Source organism: Carettochelys insculpta, chromosome 19 (assembly GCF_033958435.1).
Source record: "Carettochelys insculpta isolate YL-2023 chromosome 19, ASM3395843v1, whole genome shotgun sequence".
NCBI classification, from domain to species: domain Eukaryota; kingdom Metazoa; phylum Chordata; order Testudines; family Carettochelyidae; genus Carettochelys; species Carettochelys insculpta.
Window position 1 is genome coordinate 10099708 of NC_134155.1, and position 16017 is coordinate 10115724.

General features: G+C 48.3%; 1 protein-coding gene across 17 annotated transcripts in view; it reads right to left on the minus strand.

Moving 5' to 3' along the window:
* MSI2 (musashi RNA binding protein 2) overlaps positions 1–16017 on the minus strand; it is a 467665-nt gene that overhangs the window by 332021 nt on the left and 119627 nt on the right. The window lies entirely within an intron of this gene.

Sequence of the window (16017 nt, forward strand, 5' to 3'; positions counted from 1 at the left end):
GAGCTTTCATGGGTAAAACTCACTGAAGAAGTGGGTCCTACTCACCAAAGTCCGTGATCTAATAAATAAATTTGCTAATCTTTAAGGTGCTATAGGGCTGCTTGTTTTTTGTGAAGCTACAGACTAACACAGCTACACCTCTGAAAAACAAAACAGCACTCCAGTAGCACTTTAAAGACTAACAAAATAATTTATTAGGCGATGCTCAGGGGTCGCATAACTAGTTAGCATGCCAGAGTCTCATTCATTATCAGAATTAATTAGTTATATGGCCCCCGAGCATGACCTAATAAATTATTTTGTTAGCCTTTAAAGTGCTACTAGACTGCTTTTTTGTTTTGGTAGTATATAGACTAGCACAGCTAGCTCTCTGTTACTACAACTCTGAGTATACAATTACATTTCCTGAAGCTTACTAGCTGTAGTTTCAAAAAGACACAAATAGGTGATCAGTGATTACACTGCGCAAAGGAGCAGAGATGCCAAGGCCACAAGGGACCACTGTGACTCTCCAGTGTGACTTCTTATACAATACCACGTCTAGAACTTCCCTGAATTAAAACAAAAAGCAGTCAAGTAGCACTTTAAAGACTAGCAAAATAGTTTATTAGGTGAGCTTTCATGGGACAGACCCACTTCTTCCCAAAAGCTCACCTAATAAACTATTTTGCTAGTCTTTAAAGTGCTACTTGACTGCTTTTTGTTTTGATAGCGTATAGATTAGCACGGCTTCCTCTCTGTTACTATTCCCTGAATTAATTCCTTTTTAAACCAGGGCACATCAGAATGTTCAAATGGCCGGGGACAGAGAAAGCCTTACAGCCCCGGGCGCAAGGAGAGAGATGGACAGTCACATAAGCCACTTACAGGCCATCTATTTAGGGCATAATCAGAACTTTAAAACTCCATCAATAAGCAGCCAGTGCACATCAGGAGCATCTCATGTCATTTGATCCCAGACTGGTGATCCATTCAGTAAGCCAGCCGCTGCCTTGTGCACTTTAATGCTACTTTCTTATGTACGACATAGCTATTCTGGAGTAGGAATCAAGAGCAAGAGAGAATACAGGAAAAGATCCTTAATGCTGGAAGAAAGAACTAGCAGACAGTCTGAGACCAAATGTACATTTTGAAAGTTTATGGCTATTCACTAAGTGAAAGCACAGCTAAAATGGGGACATAGAAATGCCACGTCTAAAAGAACCTAATTTTATGTTTTCCATCAGACACAGAATGGGCTTGGCAGAGGCATTCAAACTTACAAAGGATACAATGAAAAATGCATCACTCGCGCCTTTTTACTTTGCCCCATAACCGGAGAACAAGGAGTCCGTTAAATTAATGGCTGGTAAATTTAGAACCAATAAAAGGAAATAGCAGCATGGACAGTCATCTGGGCAATTTAGCTGTGCAACTATTCAGACTGAAATGCAGACATTGGATTTATTTTTTAAAAGGGTCAGATATATTTTACAGCACTTGGCAAAGTTTATAGTGATGCAAATTAGTGTCTTGGATAAACAGAGGATTTGGCCCAATGGACCAGCCGACAGCCTAGCTGCAACACTAAAAATCCCCGAATACAGACAGGCAAAGCTGTTATTTGTTTTTGCCTGACCCCAGACCAAACTCTACCAGCACAATCTCCTCTGGCGAAAGTAGCCTGCCTTTGACTTTCTGTGTTGTACTGGTGCCTAGCCACAACTGATTGAAACTGGGTCAAGTCTCCAATACAGTCAAGGCCTAAGGCAAGCAAACCTGAATGCCACGTTTCTTGCTGTAAATCTCTAAGGAGTTGGAATGTAATCTCCCCATCCCCACTTGCAGCAAAAACACATAGGAGCTCCCTCTTCATTTGAAGCACCACGTACTAGCCTTGGACTAAAGCAGAATCCCAAACTGAGCTGGTATTGCACACATGTATGGTCCTAAAGCGACACAAAGAAAAGCACAATCAGTCCTGCTTCTAACCAGTCAGGATGCCCCAAACAGGTAAGGCAGATGCTCCTTTCACATCCACAAATTAGCAGTTTTCTACACCACATCCCAGAAGTCTTAATCTTGATCCCTGCAGCATAAAGACAAACGCTACCAAAGACGACTAGGAAAACATAACCCAAAAGTCACTAGCTTGTGCATGCATACAAGAAAGCACCAGAAGACGTGCTCTATATATATATATTTTGTAAACATCAGGTGTGCCCAGCCAAGACAAGAACCTCAGTTACTTAACCACTCTACTGAGGACTTTGATAACTTACAGATATTGCTACACTACTCTGATTACAGGAAATCTGTAATAGTTATTGTTGATTAATTCCATAAACAGACTAAACACACAGGCTTCTGAAGTAGTTTAAACTAGATTTAAACACACACTTTGCCTTATTCCAGATTAATTTGCACATGCAGAAAAATCCTAAAATCCTCCCATGTTATAGATTCCATTTATTTATTCCTTGCTCTCCAGAAAAAGCACGCTCTCACATGTGTGCATTCAAAGCTGTCCATGCCTACCAGAGAAATTAGGTTGGATTTTAGCAAACAGTGCTCTAGTAAAGCAGATAATCTCTAGTATAGCAGCAGCAGAATATTGTTCCCCACATGGTACCTTTGCATTGATACTGCCTTGCCCACATCAAAAACCACGTATAATTGTAACCAACACAAACATAACCTTGGAGCTGCTGTTACCGTCTGGGCAACAAGGTTTCTTATACAGATTCTACCCATATTAGGAGCACATACAAGTGGCATTATAGTTGGGCTTGGCTTTAATGCTGACCAAACACCACTAAAGATTGAGCTTCTCTCGTATAGCATTCTCTGGTCAAGCAGTATCTGTGGTGTGGCATGATTTTAAGCTAGCTGGATATCCACTTATCATGCGTGTGACCAAGTTTCCCACAATCCCATAAAGTTTGTTTCCAGCCACCTGTTCTGGCTCTGAATTCTGCGCTGTTATTTAGCAGTAATTTACCCCTACATTTCTTCTAAGAGCCCAGTCAGCAGCGGAAGTGTTGGCAATGCTGCTAGACTATTTTGACCTTCTGTGGTTTGGCAAATTCTCTGCTTCAGCACTGGTCAGGTCCCAGGGTGTCGGACTAGAGAGGTCCAACTTGTACATCACAAAGCTCCATCCTGAAAATCAGATCCCGTTGAAATCAGTGGCACTTTCCAAATTGCTATCTGGCCAATCAGATTCACTGAATGACTGAGAACTAAGCCTTCCATCTCTACCAAGCTCAGGCTGCATAAAAAAAATCTGGATGACAAAAAATTAAATATCAGTCCAATTTTCAACTATCAGAAACTTCTATAGATACAGAATCCCTGAATTACATGGGGGTTGCGTTCCTGCAACCCCTACATAACTCAAATTTTCGCACAAGTCGGGGTGGGGAGCTGGGAGCCAGGCTGCCGCTTGGTTCCCAGCTGCCAGCTGCTTGCTGTACCTGGGAAACTAAACAGCCCACTAGGGCCGGTCAGTTTTCTGGCAGCTTCTCCCTGCCTTCCCTTCAGCCTTGTGGCTGTCAGCCTGACACCCGAGTGGCTAGGGCAAGGCAGGGAAAAGGGGATCTTAGCCTGCCTACCTTCCCTGAACTGCGGGAATCTAGGCAAGCTGACACCACAGAGCAGCTTCAAGTTTAACTCGCACATTTTGGGGGGTTTACTGTACTCCTCTCAACTGTCCCCACAACTCTGCTTTAGAGACTTAATTTTATTTTTTGGAGGGGGCAAAGCATCAGAATTCAATTATTCCTTTCCTCTTTGCACTTCTACAACTGATGTCCAAGCATATATTTTCCTATAGAAAAACAAAACTGTCATTTCCAAGGAAGCATTGGATGAAGCTGAGTTGCAACAAAAGGATTTTACCAGGCCGTGAAGAGCCCTCTTGCCTGTTGCATTTGATATCAGATTAGGCTAGCCTCCAGTGTCATAAAAGAGAGGGAGAAAGGCAGCTATCCTTCTAAGTAATATTTGAAATTATCTTCATTCTTTAGATATGATCATGAGAGAAACACCTACTTCTTTTGGAAGCCAGCTTGAAGGATTAAAAAGAAAAAGAAAATAATTTTGTTTTAATAGTTTCATTCAAGGGAAGTACTGCAAGCAAACGCACAACATTTTAATGCCCAGACATTCATTGCAAGGTGGGAAGTGGTTTCAGAAAGTAGCTCGTCGGTAGATAAGAGAAACACTAAATTAAGTCTGCATTTGCAATCTATGTTTCCCTGAAAAAGACAGTTCAATTGCGTTGTGATACATGTGCCCCTCAGTGAAAGAATACAAGTAATTTGTTGCCTTAGCAATTCTTCCAACTGTGACATGCTTAAATAGGAGATTTCTTTTGTCTCCCTTCTATCCATGGCTCAAGCCACCACAGGGAGCCAGTCATTGTGAATGTCCAGATCACCACCAAATCCAGCAAGAGCATCATGAAGATCAAGGCCTCAGCATGGCAGCGTGCAGACATCTATGCCTTCAGCACCATTGAGTAGAAAATGGTCCAGATTGGCCACGATAAACGTGTGTATCCCAGCTCCAGCTTCTGCAAGATCTACACCCTGACCCTCCTGCTGGCCACAACCTAAGGAATGGGTCTTAGCACTGGATGGGAAACTCAGATATATCAACCTGGCCTTAAGCACCACAGTCAAGGAAGGAGCCCATAAGGAGGGACCTGCTGCTTCAGGGAGAGGATATGCCTGCAGTGCTCTCCTTCTGGCTAATTCACCCCAAGCCCACAGAGCAACTCACTCTGGTCCCAAAGATGGATGTACGCATCAAGACCAAGCTCATTAAATATGAAACCAGGCACAGGCAGGATGATGACCTTGTTGTGTTTGAGCAGTGCATAAGCGAACTTTTTATGTCAGGCCCCACTTTTCATGCCCGTAATTAACAGAGTCCTCCCCACAACCTGTCTAATGCAATCCAAACTGATGGAAATTTCAGCTATGTTCATATGGAGAGGAAAAACAAAAAAAAAAACAACACACAACTTTTGGTACGTGTAAGGAAATTAGTCTGCGGAATGTAAAGACTTGATTAACTGGCATGCACCACATATTTCAACATGTTTAATGAGAATGAGCCTGAGACCCAGCAGTCAATCATGTTGCACCCCCTTCTGAAATGTCACACGCCCCCAAGAGGGCCAACGCCTGTGTTAGAGGACTTAACCCATCATTGCTGCTGTGGGGGGAGAAGGGGAAGGACTGGGCTATCCCTCCCCCCAACCCACTGCCCAGACAGCAAAAGTGGGCATATCTGCTAGGAAATGGCTTTCAACCACCTTTGGGTATGCTTTTCTAATTTTGCTCTCCCCTACAGGGGCCTGAGGAATTTCTTTTTAGTCTTAAGAAAAAGGCAAGGAAAGAAAAAAATTAACAAAGCCACACCCACACCTCCTCACGGCTCACAATTTATTGTTTCACCCTTCTCACCTGCTCTTCCTAAAGCTATGAATTATTCAATGAATGTGCATGGCTGATAGCAGGCGGTTGTAACGGGTAGAATGGTTTGAAGGGCAGCATTTCTTAGATAGTGACCTCAAAGTGCTTGGCAGGCACAAAGCAACGAAACCTCACAACCCACAGTGAGATAAGGGACTTCCTGAGTTCATACAGCAAGTCAACAGAGTGGGAACAGAACCCACGGAGTCCTGAGTCTCAACCCTTGTCTAGACATGGGATTGGTGGCCAGCAATTTACACAGCTGGGGCAGACAAGGATAGTTGGGATTGGCAGTGGGGGAGCCTCCCCCAGTTTCATACAGACAAAGGTTAAACCTGTGTAATTTTCAGCTTCACTGGTTTCCAGTCATTGGATGGGTGAATTGGGACTCATCCCCATTACAGTCAAAGCCTAGGACTCAAGCTCTAATAAGTAAACACTCTCTCATTAGCCAGATGACGGGTTGTGAGGCTAGTCTTCACCGGGATAGAACAAACCCAAGCAACGAAGAGAACAACAAGAAATCCTGTGGCACCTTATAGACTAACAGATATTTTGGAACATAAGCTTTCATGGGCAAAGACCCGCTTCAAACCATTCCACCATCAGATGAAGCGGGTCTTTGCCCACGAAAGCTTATGCTCCAAAATATAGTAAGAGAGAGGAAGCCGTGCTAGTCTATACACTATCAAAACAAAAAGCAGTCAAGTCGCACTTCAAAGACTAGCAAAATAGTTTAAACTATTTTGCTAGTCTTTGAAGTGTGACTTGACTGCTTTTTGTTTTGCTCCAAAATATGTTAGTCTATAAGGTGCCACAAGACTTCTTGTTGTTCTCGAAGCTACAGACTAACACGGCTACCTCTCTGATCCAAGCAACAAAGATTATCCAGAGAGCTGACACCAAAAGCATTGGCCAAGGATCCCAAAAATCAGCCCCTTATGTCCAGTATGGAAGGCAGGTACCCTCACCACTCTAATCACAGAAAGGACATCAAACAACCTTTTCCTCTACAGTTTTGTAACATGGAGTTCACAGAAATATTCAAGTAATGGAAGTATTACCATCAAAACATAAGAGTATGTCATAGGATGCATAAAGGGCTGGTGGTGGCAAGGGCTGAGTCTCATGGGAAGATGACCTAACAGCTCAGTGGCTGTAAGCAACAAAGAGAAGGATGGGAAGAGTGTTTTTGGCATTTGTTTCTGAATTTGTATGCAATTTCTCCTCCCGCTTCCACATCTTAAACCACCACCATCTTGGGAAGAAAAACAACAGCCACTCTTGCTCTGGAGATGTTTCAATTTCAGACAATGAAGAGCACAAAATTTTTAAGAACAAATCTTACATTTCTTATTCAAAATTTCAGGACATTTCTAATTTCAATATCTGAATTAGATTTTTTCACGAGTAATTTTTTTAAACAATTATCTTCCCCCATCCCCAGCACAGAAATCACAGTCAGGGCAAGAGAGCTATGAGGATCCACTGCAAATTAATGTTCATGAACGGTAGCACTCAGCTCTCCACTGTTTCTGAATCCATGTCTTTGCTCTAAATTTATCATCAACACTATTCTGGAGGATCAGGGGGGCCAACCGAGTCGCCAGGCCTCTGAGCAAGGCAGAAAGGGTAGCTCTATGCCTTGGAAGGGGCGGGGCTTCAGGCGGATGGGACGGGATTTGGGCTAGCCTCCTGCAGGTGGCCCTCTGTTGCCTGCAGTGTACTGTGCATGGCTTTGATGGCTATTTAAAAGGTCTGATGCTCAACCTGCTGCCACAGTAGCAGCAGCAGCCAGGAGCTCCAGGCCTCAGCCATTCAAATGGGCCCAGGACAGTTGCCCCATTTTTCCCTGTCCCCCGTGGTAGGCCTGTAGAGGATTATGCATTGTTTCAAAATAAAACGCTAATGGCTGTTTGTAAGTTGAAGGTGCATGTCTGTGGCTATTGCAGGAAACAAAAGGCGAGAGGAGGATACAATTTTGTTTATGAAGTCTGTTAATTTTAAGTACCGGAAAAATTGCTTTGTTTTGTACAATGCTATTGCTGTAGTTAATCCAAGCACAGAGAACTTAAATGTCACTTAAGGTTATAATCCCTTTATGGGCCCATGTTTTGAAAAAAAATTATTTGCCTCTGCAGACTGAAACTGAGCTGTAATAGGTGGAGTAGGGAAACGTGATGTTTTGGATTTTTTTGAGACAGGAGGAGTTTTTTTTTTTACTTCATGCCAATTTTGCAGGGGCTGGGGTTTGTAATCAAATTGCTTTAACACATATTGGGTAATTCTTGGTTTAAACAACAAGCTAAAAGAGTCAATCTGAAAGGTGAAATGCCTACTCTAGTCTACCATACGTCATAGCAATATAGTATGACATGGCACAGAATCGAAGTTTCACCTTTCACATATGCGACATAGTAACATTACAAGCTTACAGAGATTCCAATCAGGGAGCGTCAGCCCCACTCAACTTCCTTTTACAGGTTGAACCTCTCTCTGATCTGGAACTCTTGTCCAGCAAAGAGAAGTTACTCACCGTAGTAACGGTGGTTCTTCAAGATGCGTCCCCGTGGGCGCTCCACAATAGGTGACGGGCTTGCCCGGCGCCGCAGATCGGATCTTCCAAGCAGTTTCTGCCGGACCGCGCATGCGCCGGCGCGCGCCGCTCCCTTGCGCGCTCCTGGCCACGTGCGCGATCCGGTCCCCGCCAGTTCCTCGACCAACCGCCTCGGGTGCCCCTGCAAAACACTAACAGAGATCCGAAGCGGGGAGGATGGGCGGGTAGTGGAGCACCCACGGGGACACATCTCGAAGAACCACCGTTACTACGGTGAGTAACTTCTCTTTCTTCTTCGAGTGTCCCCGTGGGTGCTCCACAATAGGTGACTACCCAGCAGTAACCCAAGATAGGAGGTGGGTAATCGGATTATGTGCAGCTTGTCCCCGAGAGGACCGCTGCAGAGACACGGGTATCCTCTTGGAATACCCTGTGAAGGGCGTAATGTTTGGCGAACGTGTCGTAGGACGACCAGGTCGCCGCTCTGCAAGTGTCTTTTAACGCAACGCCCTTGAAAAAGGCTGTTGATGCCGCCACCGCCCTGGTGGAATGAGCCCTGGGAGTGGCCGATAAAGGAGTCTTTCTGAGCTCGTAGCACATTTTTATGCAGGATACAATGTGCTTTGAGATTCTCTGCGAGGAGAGACCCTCTCCTTTCGATTTGGGAGCGAGGGAGACTAGGAGTCTATCCGTTTTCCGGAAGAACTTGGTCCTGTCTACGTAGAAGGCTAGCGCCCTCCTCACATCCAGGAGGTGTAGGTGCGCCTCTTCGTTGGAGTTATGAGGTTTTGGATAAAACGAGGGTAGAACAATAGGTTCGTTGATGTGAAACTCGGAAGAAACTTTGGGGACAAAGGCTGGATGCAGCCGTATAGTTACCGCCTCCTTGGAAAAAACAGTGCAGGGTGGCGTTGCCATGACTGCCGCGAGCTCGCTCACCCTACGAGCTGACGTAATTGCGAGAAGAAAGGTCTTCTTAATTGTAAGGAGGCGGAGGGGAACCGTGGCCAAGGGCTCGAACGGTGGTCCCATCAGTGCGGTAAGCACTAGGTCCAAGTTCCACGAAGGTGGAATCGGTTTCTGAGGGGGGTAGAGGTTTATCAACCCTTTGAGGAACCTGGTAACCATAGGGTGGGCGAACACCGTGTGCCCTTCCTCCTCATGTCTGAACGCCGAGATGGCGGCAAGGTGGACCTTCAACGAGGATAGCGAGAGTCCTCCTCTCTTGAGGTCCAGTAAATACTCTAGAATTGTAGGTATAGGCACCGAAAGGGGGGCCAGCTGTTTGGTAGAACACCAAGCCGTGAAGCGAGTCCATTTTTGTTTGTAGGTCTTCCTAGTGGAAGTCCTCCTGCTACTTTCTAGGACATGTTGTACTGCCACTGTGCATGTGCTCTCTAGGGAGCTGAGCCATGGATTAACCACGCTTGCAGTCGCAGGCTGTGGGGGTGCGGATGCACTACGGACCCCTGGGCTTGCGTGAGCAGATCCGGCGCCACCGGAAGAGGCATCGGTGGACGGTCCGACATGCGCAGGAGTAGGGGGAACCATTGTTGGCGATCCCACGTTGGGACTATCAGGATCATCCGGGCCCTTTCCCTCCTGGCTTTTTGCAAAACTTTGTGGATCAGCACTGTGGGAGGAAACGCGTAAAGCAGGGGGCCCCCCCACGGGATCGCGAACGCGTCCCCCAGGACCCCCATCCCAGTCCTGCCCTGGAGCAGAATCGTGGGCACTGCTTGTTGTGCTGAGTGGCAAACAGATCTATTTGGGGAAAACCCCATGCGTGGAAAATCGACCGTAGCAGATCGGGACGGATCTGCCACTCGTGTGTGAGCGCAAAACGCCTGCTCAGCTGGTCTGCCTTCACGTTGTGCGCACCCGGCAAGTATGAGGCTTTCAAAATTATATCGTGGGCGATGCACCAGTTCCATAAGCGGATTGCTTCCGCGCATAAGGCACGGGATCGAGCTCCTCCTTGCCTGTTTATATAAAACATGGTGGAGGTATTGTCTGTACTGATCCCGATGACTTTGCCTTGTATGTGGTCTCGAAAGTGTTTGCAGGCGTTGAACACTGCTCTGAGCTCCAGTACGTTGATGTGTAGTGACTGTTCCGTGGGTGACCACAGTCCTTGAGTCACCTCTTCGCCCATGTGCGCTCCCCACCCTATGAGGGAGGCATCTGTAGTGAGAAAAACCGATATTTGCGGCTAGTGGAAGGGTACCCCTGTTAGCAAGTTCCTGGGGTTTACCCACCATTGCAGGGATTTGCGCACCCCGGCTGTGGGCGACACCACCTTGTGAACGGTGTGTACTGCCGGTTTGTATACACTCGCCAGCCAGTGCTGCATGCTGCGCATGTGTAACCTGGCGTTCTGCACTACAAACGTCGCCGCTGTCATGTGGCCCAGCAGCTGCAGGCACGTCAAGACCGGCACCGTAGGGCTGAAGGTGATGACTTGCACGAGGAAACCGATGGCTCGAAAGCGAGCCTCTGGTAGGTATACTCTCGCTGCAACCGAGTTTATGCGAGCCCCTATGGACTCTATGTCCTGTGTGGGGTCTATTTGTGATTTTGCCAGATTGATAACCAGGCCAAGTGAGGAGAACGTGTTTGCTGTGACACGTATCATGCGCAGAACCTCTCCTTTCGAGGCCCCTTTGAGCAGGCAGTCGTCCAGATACGGGAAAATGAATACCCCCTGTCTGTGCAGGTAGGCTGACACCACTGCCAAGGTCTTGGTGAAGACTCTGGGGGCCGAGGAGAGGCCAAACGGTAGGACCTTGTATTGGAAGTGTTCGTTGCCCACCATAAACCGGAGGAATCGCCGGTGAGCCGGATGGATGGTTATGTGGAAGTACGCGTCTTGTAAATCGAGGGCTGCGAACCAGTCTCCATCGTCCAAAGCTGTAAGGATGGAGGCGATCGTGGTCATCCGAAAACGTTGCTTGCGCAGGTACCTGTTGAGGCCGCGAAGGTCTAAGATGGGCCTCCAGCCTCCTGTCTTTTTCTCCGTGAGGAAATACCTGGAGTAGAACCCTTTCCCGTGCAGTTGCTCCGGCACTCTTTCCACCGCCCCTATGAGCATGAGATGGTCCACCTCCTGCCTGAGCCTCGCTACGTGGGAGGCCTCCTGGAGGTGGGGCTTGGATGGAGGTCGTGACGGTGGGAGCGACTGGAAGGGGATGGCGTACCCCGTGGCTATGATCTCCAGCACCCATTTGTCTGTGGTGATCCTTTGCCACTGGTCGTAGAATGGTCGGAGGCGATGGTGAAATAGCTGCTTCGGATGACCGTGTGCGATGGTAGTGATGGCGCAGCCCTGGATCTGTATGTCAAACTTGTGGCCTTTGGCCCCGCCCCGAGGACGCCCGGCTCTGTTGTGAGCGTCGCCTGGGAGTTCTGTACTGCTGGTGCTGTTGATGTCGCCCTTGCTCGTAACCCCTGTGATACTGGGGGCGCTGTTGCTGGTATTGGTACCGCCTTTGCTGAGGGTAGTACCTTTTCTTTGTGTATGGGGGGGTGTAAATCCCCAGGGTCCTGAGTGTGGCTCTTGAATCTTTACTGGAATGAAGGACCGAGTCAGTTGATTCAGCAAACAGCTTCTGCGAGTCGAAGGGAAGGTCAACTATCTTCTCCTGCAGATCCCTCGGTATACCCGAGGTCTGGAGCCAGGACTCCCTTCGCATCACCACTGCGGTTGCTGTGGAACGTGCTGCCGTGTCCGCAACGTCCAAAGCAATCTGAACTCCCATCCTCGCAGCCGCGTAGCCTTCTTGCACTATGGCCTTGAGGACCGGCTTTTTGTCCTCTGGAAGCGAGTCCATGAGGGAAGTTAACCTGGAATAGTTGTCAAAATTATGGTTCGCTAAGTGCGCTGTGTAATTTGCCATTCGCAGCGTTAAAGTGGAGGAGGAGTAGACCTTTCTGCCGAACAGCTCTAGCTTCTTGGCATCTTTGTCCGTTCCCCGTTTTAAATTGAGATGTTTTTTATCTTTGTTGCGAGGACTCCACCACAGGGAGTTTGGCTGTGGGTGGCTAAACAGGAACTCCATGCCCTTCGCCGGCACAAAGTATTTCTTATCCGCTCTCTTTTGGACAGGCGGAATAGTTGCAGGGGTCCGCCATATCGTAGTGGCGGACTCTAAGATCGCTTCATCAAGCAGTATTGCTACTCTGGAAGAGGCCGGAGGTCTCAAATTTTTGAGGAGCTTATGGTGTTTCTCTTGCACCTCTGCTGTCTGGATGCCTTGCGTGAAGGCCACCCTCTTAAACAGCTCCTGAAACTGTTTGAGATCGTCTGTAGGATGGACGTCCCCCAGGGCCGTAGCCTCGTCCGGGGAAGAGAGTGAGGAACCGCTGGGGTACATCTCTCTGGACCCTTCCGGTTCCTGCTGGTGATGGTACACCCTCTCGCTAGAGGTTTGCGAGGGAAAATCTCGGGGTTCCATGACCAGTCCCCCTTGAGATGCTTGAGTCTCTGTCCCCGGTCGCGATTGCCCTCGGGGATACGAGATAGTTTGTGGGGATCTTTCCCTAGTAGATTGCCGATGGTGTGTATGCCCCACGTGGTAGGGGCGACCATGGCAGTATAGGCACTGTTCTTGGGAGGGTGACCTAGACCACTCCCTTGGTGTGTACCCTCTGCGTCTGGGGGAGGGAGATCGTCGAGACACTGGAGAGAGTGACTTCGCATAATAATCCAGTGGTTCAAACCCCAGGAAGGGTGAAGGTGGTGCCATCCAGGGTGAGGCTGGTTGCAAAAATGGAGAAGGGGGCTCCGGGTAGGCTAGGGGGGACCCCTGCCTTCTGGTTGGAGTCTGCAACGTAAGCGGAGGGCTGTGAGAAAGCAGCTCCACAGCCCTGTCCGGAGAGTGGCTGCAATGCCTCCTCTTATGTGCAGCCTTCCCCCTCCCTGGAGGAGGTGACTCCGCCCCCTGACGCACGGGGGATCCCGGCCCCGTCGGCACCGTGCTAGGCACGCTCGAAAGCGGTGCCGCACATGCGGTGTCCTTCTGCGCCTGCAGGCTGCGTGCCTGCACGCTCTGCACCGCCGGTTCCGCCGGGGTCGGTGCCGCTGCCTGCGGTGCCGCCGGTGCCGGCGCTTGTTTAGCCGCCGCCCTGCCTGCGGTGCGGGGCGGCTGGCTGATCATCGGAGGCTGAGCCGTTTGCACGTGGCTCTCCGTGCCACCGCCGATCAGCTGTTGCTGCGGCTGGGGGCCGCGTGCTCCTCCCGTCCCGCTCACTGTTGCTGCCGGCAGGGATCGGGCTGGACAGACTTTCCTCCGTTTCTGCGCTGATGGAGTGAGGGAGGCAGCTTTCCTTTTAAGGGCCCCGGAGGGTCCCTCCTGCTGCGGCCGCTCCGGCACGTCTGGCTGGAGGGCCTTATCAAGAAGCAGCATTTTAATGCGCATCTCCCTGTCTCTCCGTGCTCTTGTCGTTAATTTTGCACAGAAGGCGCATTTTTGTGCCACATGGGACTCCCCCAGGCACCTTATGCATAGGCTGTGCCCATCGGACACTGGCATCGCCTCTCGGCAGGACTCACATTTTTTAAAGCCTGAAGAGGACATTGTTGGTGAGTCTTTGAGTTTTATTAAGTGGGTACTTAGCACCTTCTTTGTGCTGTTTTCCCCGTCCGATGGCCTGCCTCAGCAGGAGGGCTGATGGCCGTAGCTCCTGGCCTCCAGCGCTTGTTACTGGGACTGGACTGAAGCTGTCCCGCTCGTAGTTTGTTTGTTGTTGTTTGTTCTTTTTTTTTTTTTTGCAAAATAACTACCAGCTAACTCATAGTAGCCTAAGTATCTGAAAAAACTTTGAAAGAAAAACAGATAAAGTCGTTGAATACGCTATTTGGCCTTAGCCTAGTCGGATTCCGTCTGCAGCCGACGGCGGTTAAGAGGAACTGGCGGGGACCGGATCGCGCACGTGGCCAGGAGCGCGCAAGGGAGCGGCACGCACCGGCGCATGCGTGGTCCGGCAGAAACTGCTTGGAAGATCCGATCTGCGGCGCCGGGCAAGCCCGTCACCTATTGTGGAGCTCCCACGGGGACACTCGAAGAAGAACATCCATTATCTGGTATGATTTTAGTTAGACGGATGACCACTTATGATAGGCGTGGGCCAAGTTTTCTGTGGTGCCACAAAGTTTGTTTATAGCCTCCAGTCCTGGCTCTTAGTGCTGCACTGTTATTTAGCTCCTATTTACACACAGATGTTTTCTAAGAGCCCATAAGCAGTGAAAGTGTTGGCAATGTGCCAGAAAATATTGATCTCCCATAGTCTGGCAAATTCTCTCATCCAGCACCAGTCAGGTCCCGAGGGTGCCAGACAAGAGAGGTTCAACCTGTATATTCAGAATTCACCAGTGCTAATCCTAAATTTATTGCTTTGCCACAAGAATTATTTGACAGCTTAAGCCAGTGGGTTTTTTTTTTTTTGTTGTTGTTGCTGTCATTTTTTAAATAAAATCTCACTTAAAGTAATTAGGAATGTCACAGCACTCAAAACATTTCTGATTCTCAAAGTATGCATTCAGCTTTTCAGACATAAAAAGGTCAAAGTCATTTTTAACATAGGAAAAGTGACTGTATATAAAGAACTTACAGTTGAGGTTTTATCATTATTTTCCTTATTATTCATATGGCTTCTCCTGTTTATTTACTGGTTTTAGGGAACCCTTCTCGTTTTGTGAAGCCCTATTTAAAAATTTTATAAAAACCCTATGCAAAAACTTCACACACAAACTCCATACAATTGCCCCTGACTGCAGATGGGGTCATTTTCAGAGTGCTCTTATGTATTTTACAAAGTCCCCTCGAGGAAGTAAAAAGTGTGTGAATTGGAATCACCTAATTGATCTTTTAGGCACAAAAATCCCCTATCTACAGATACATGGCAGCAGGGTCAGAGACTGTTATAGGGGCACCAGGCCGGCCAGCAGTGGGGAGTCAAAGGGGGCAATTACCCCATGGCTTGGAGATTTTAAGGGGCCCAGGGCTAGTGGCCACTGTCACCGCTACTATAGCAATGGCGGTGGCCAGAACTCTGGCCCCCTCTGAATCACTGCCAGGGCTCTGAGGGCTGCAGGTGAGGAAGGCAGCGCCAAGGTCTGAACCAGGCTGAGGACTGATTGCCCCCAGCTCCGCCTGTCCAGCTGAGGTCCAGGGACATGGAGCCAGCCCCCGCCCCCCTTCCCTGCCCACAAACACACCTTGCCGTGAGGCCTGCAGTGGCTGTCATCTCTACCAGGAGCCACAGTCTTTCTGCACAGAGCATGGATGCCGATAACAGGTCTTGTCTAGAACAGGGTCGCAACCCCCGGCATGGGTGCCAAGAGTGGCACATGAGCCAATTTTCATCAGCACATGAAGCTGATGGCCCACCCTCTTCCCCAATGCAGCTGCGAGCTTGTCTGACTTAACAAAAGACCAGCTAATGCTACCAACCACCACCTAAATGGTAAAGCTCTGCATCTTCATTTATTTATTAACAAAGATGTTTTAAGTAGGTCTACCAGTGACTTCAAAAAGTAGCACCAGCACTTGGACTGTCCACAGAGGTCAAAAGATCAGATTTCAGCACTCTGCCTCAGAAGGGCTGCTGACCGCTGGTCTAGAGTGGATAGCTGGCTGTTTGTGCTGATTGACTCTGTCACTAGCAATCTGGTGGGGCAATTCCAGCCAACGATCCAAAGACAGTAAGTTGTTCTATCACGTGAATGTCCACATAGGACAGACAGAACCATGGTCTCAACCAAAAGTAAAAGGCAGGAACAATTGCTTCACCACGACCAATGGATACAGAGCTGAAAAATCCCACTCTGAAATTAGTCCTTTACAATTGCTGCTAACCATGTGTTCGTATGACATTCATCCAGTCTTCACTTCCCAGGCATTTCAATTTGACAGAGCTTGACTCGAGGACTAAAGTGTAAAACTGTTTAATCTGCATTACAAATTAGAAAAAGTAATTTAAACTTCAGAGGAAACTAAT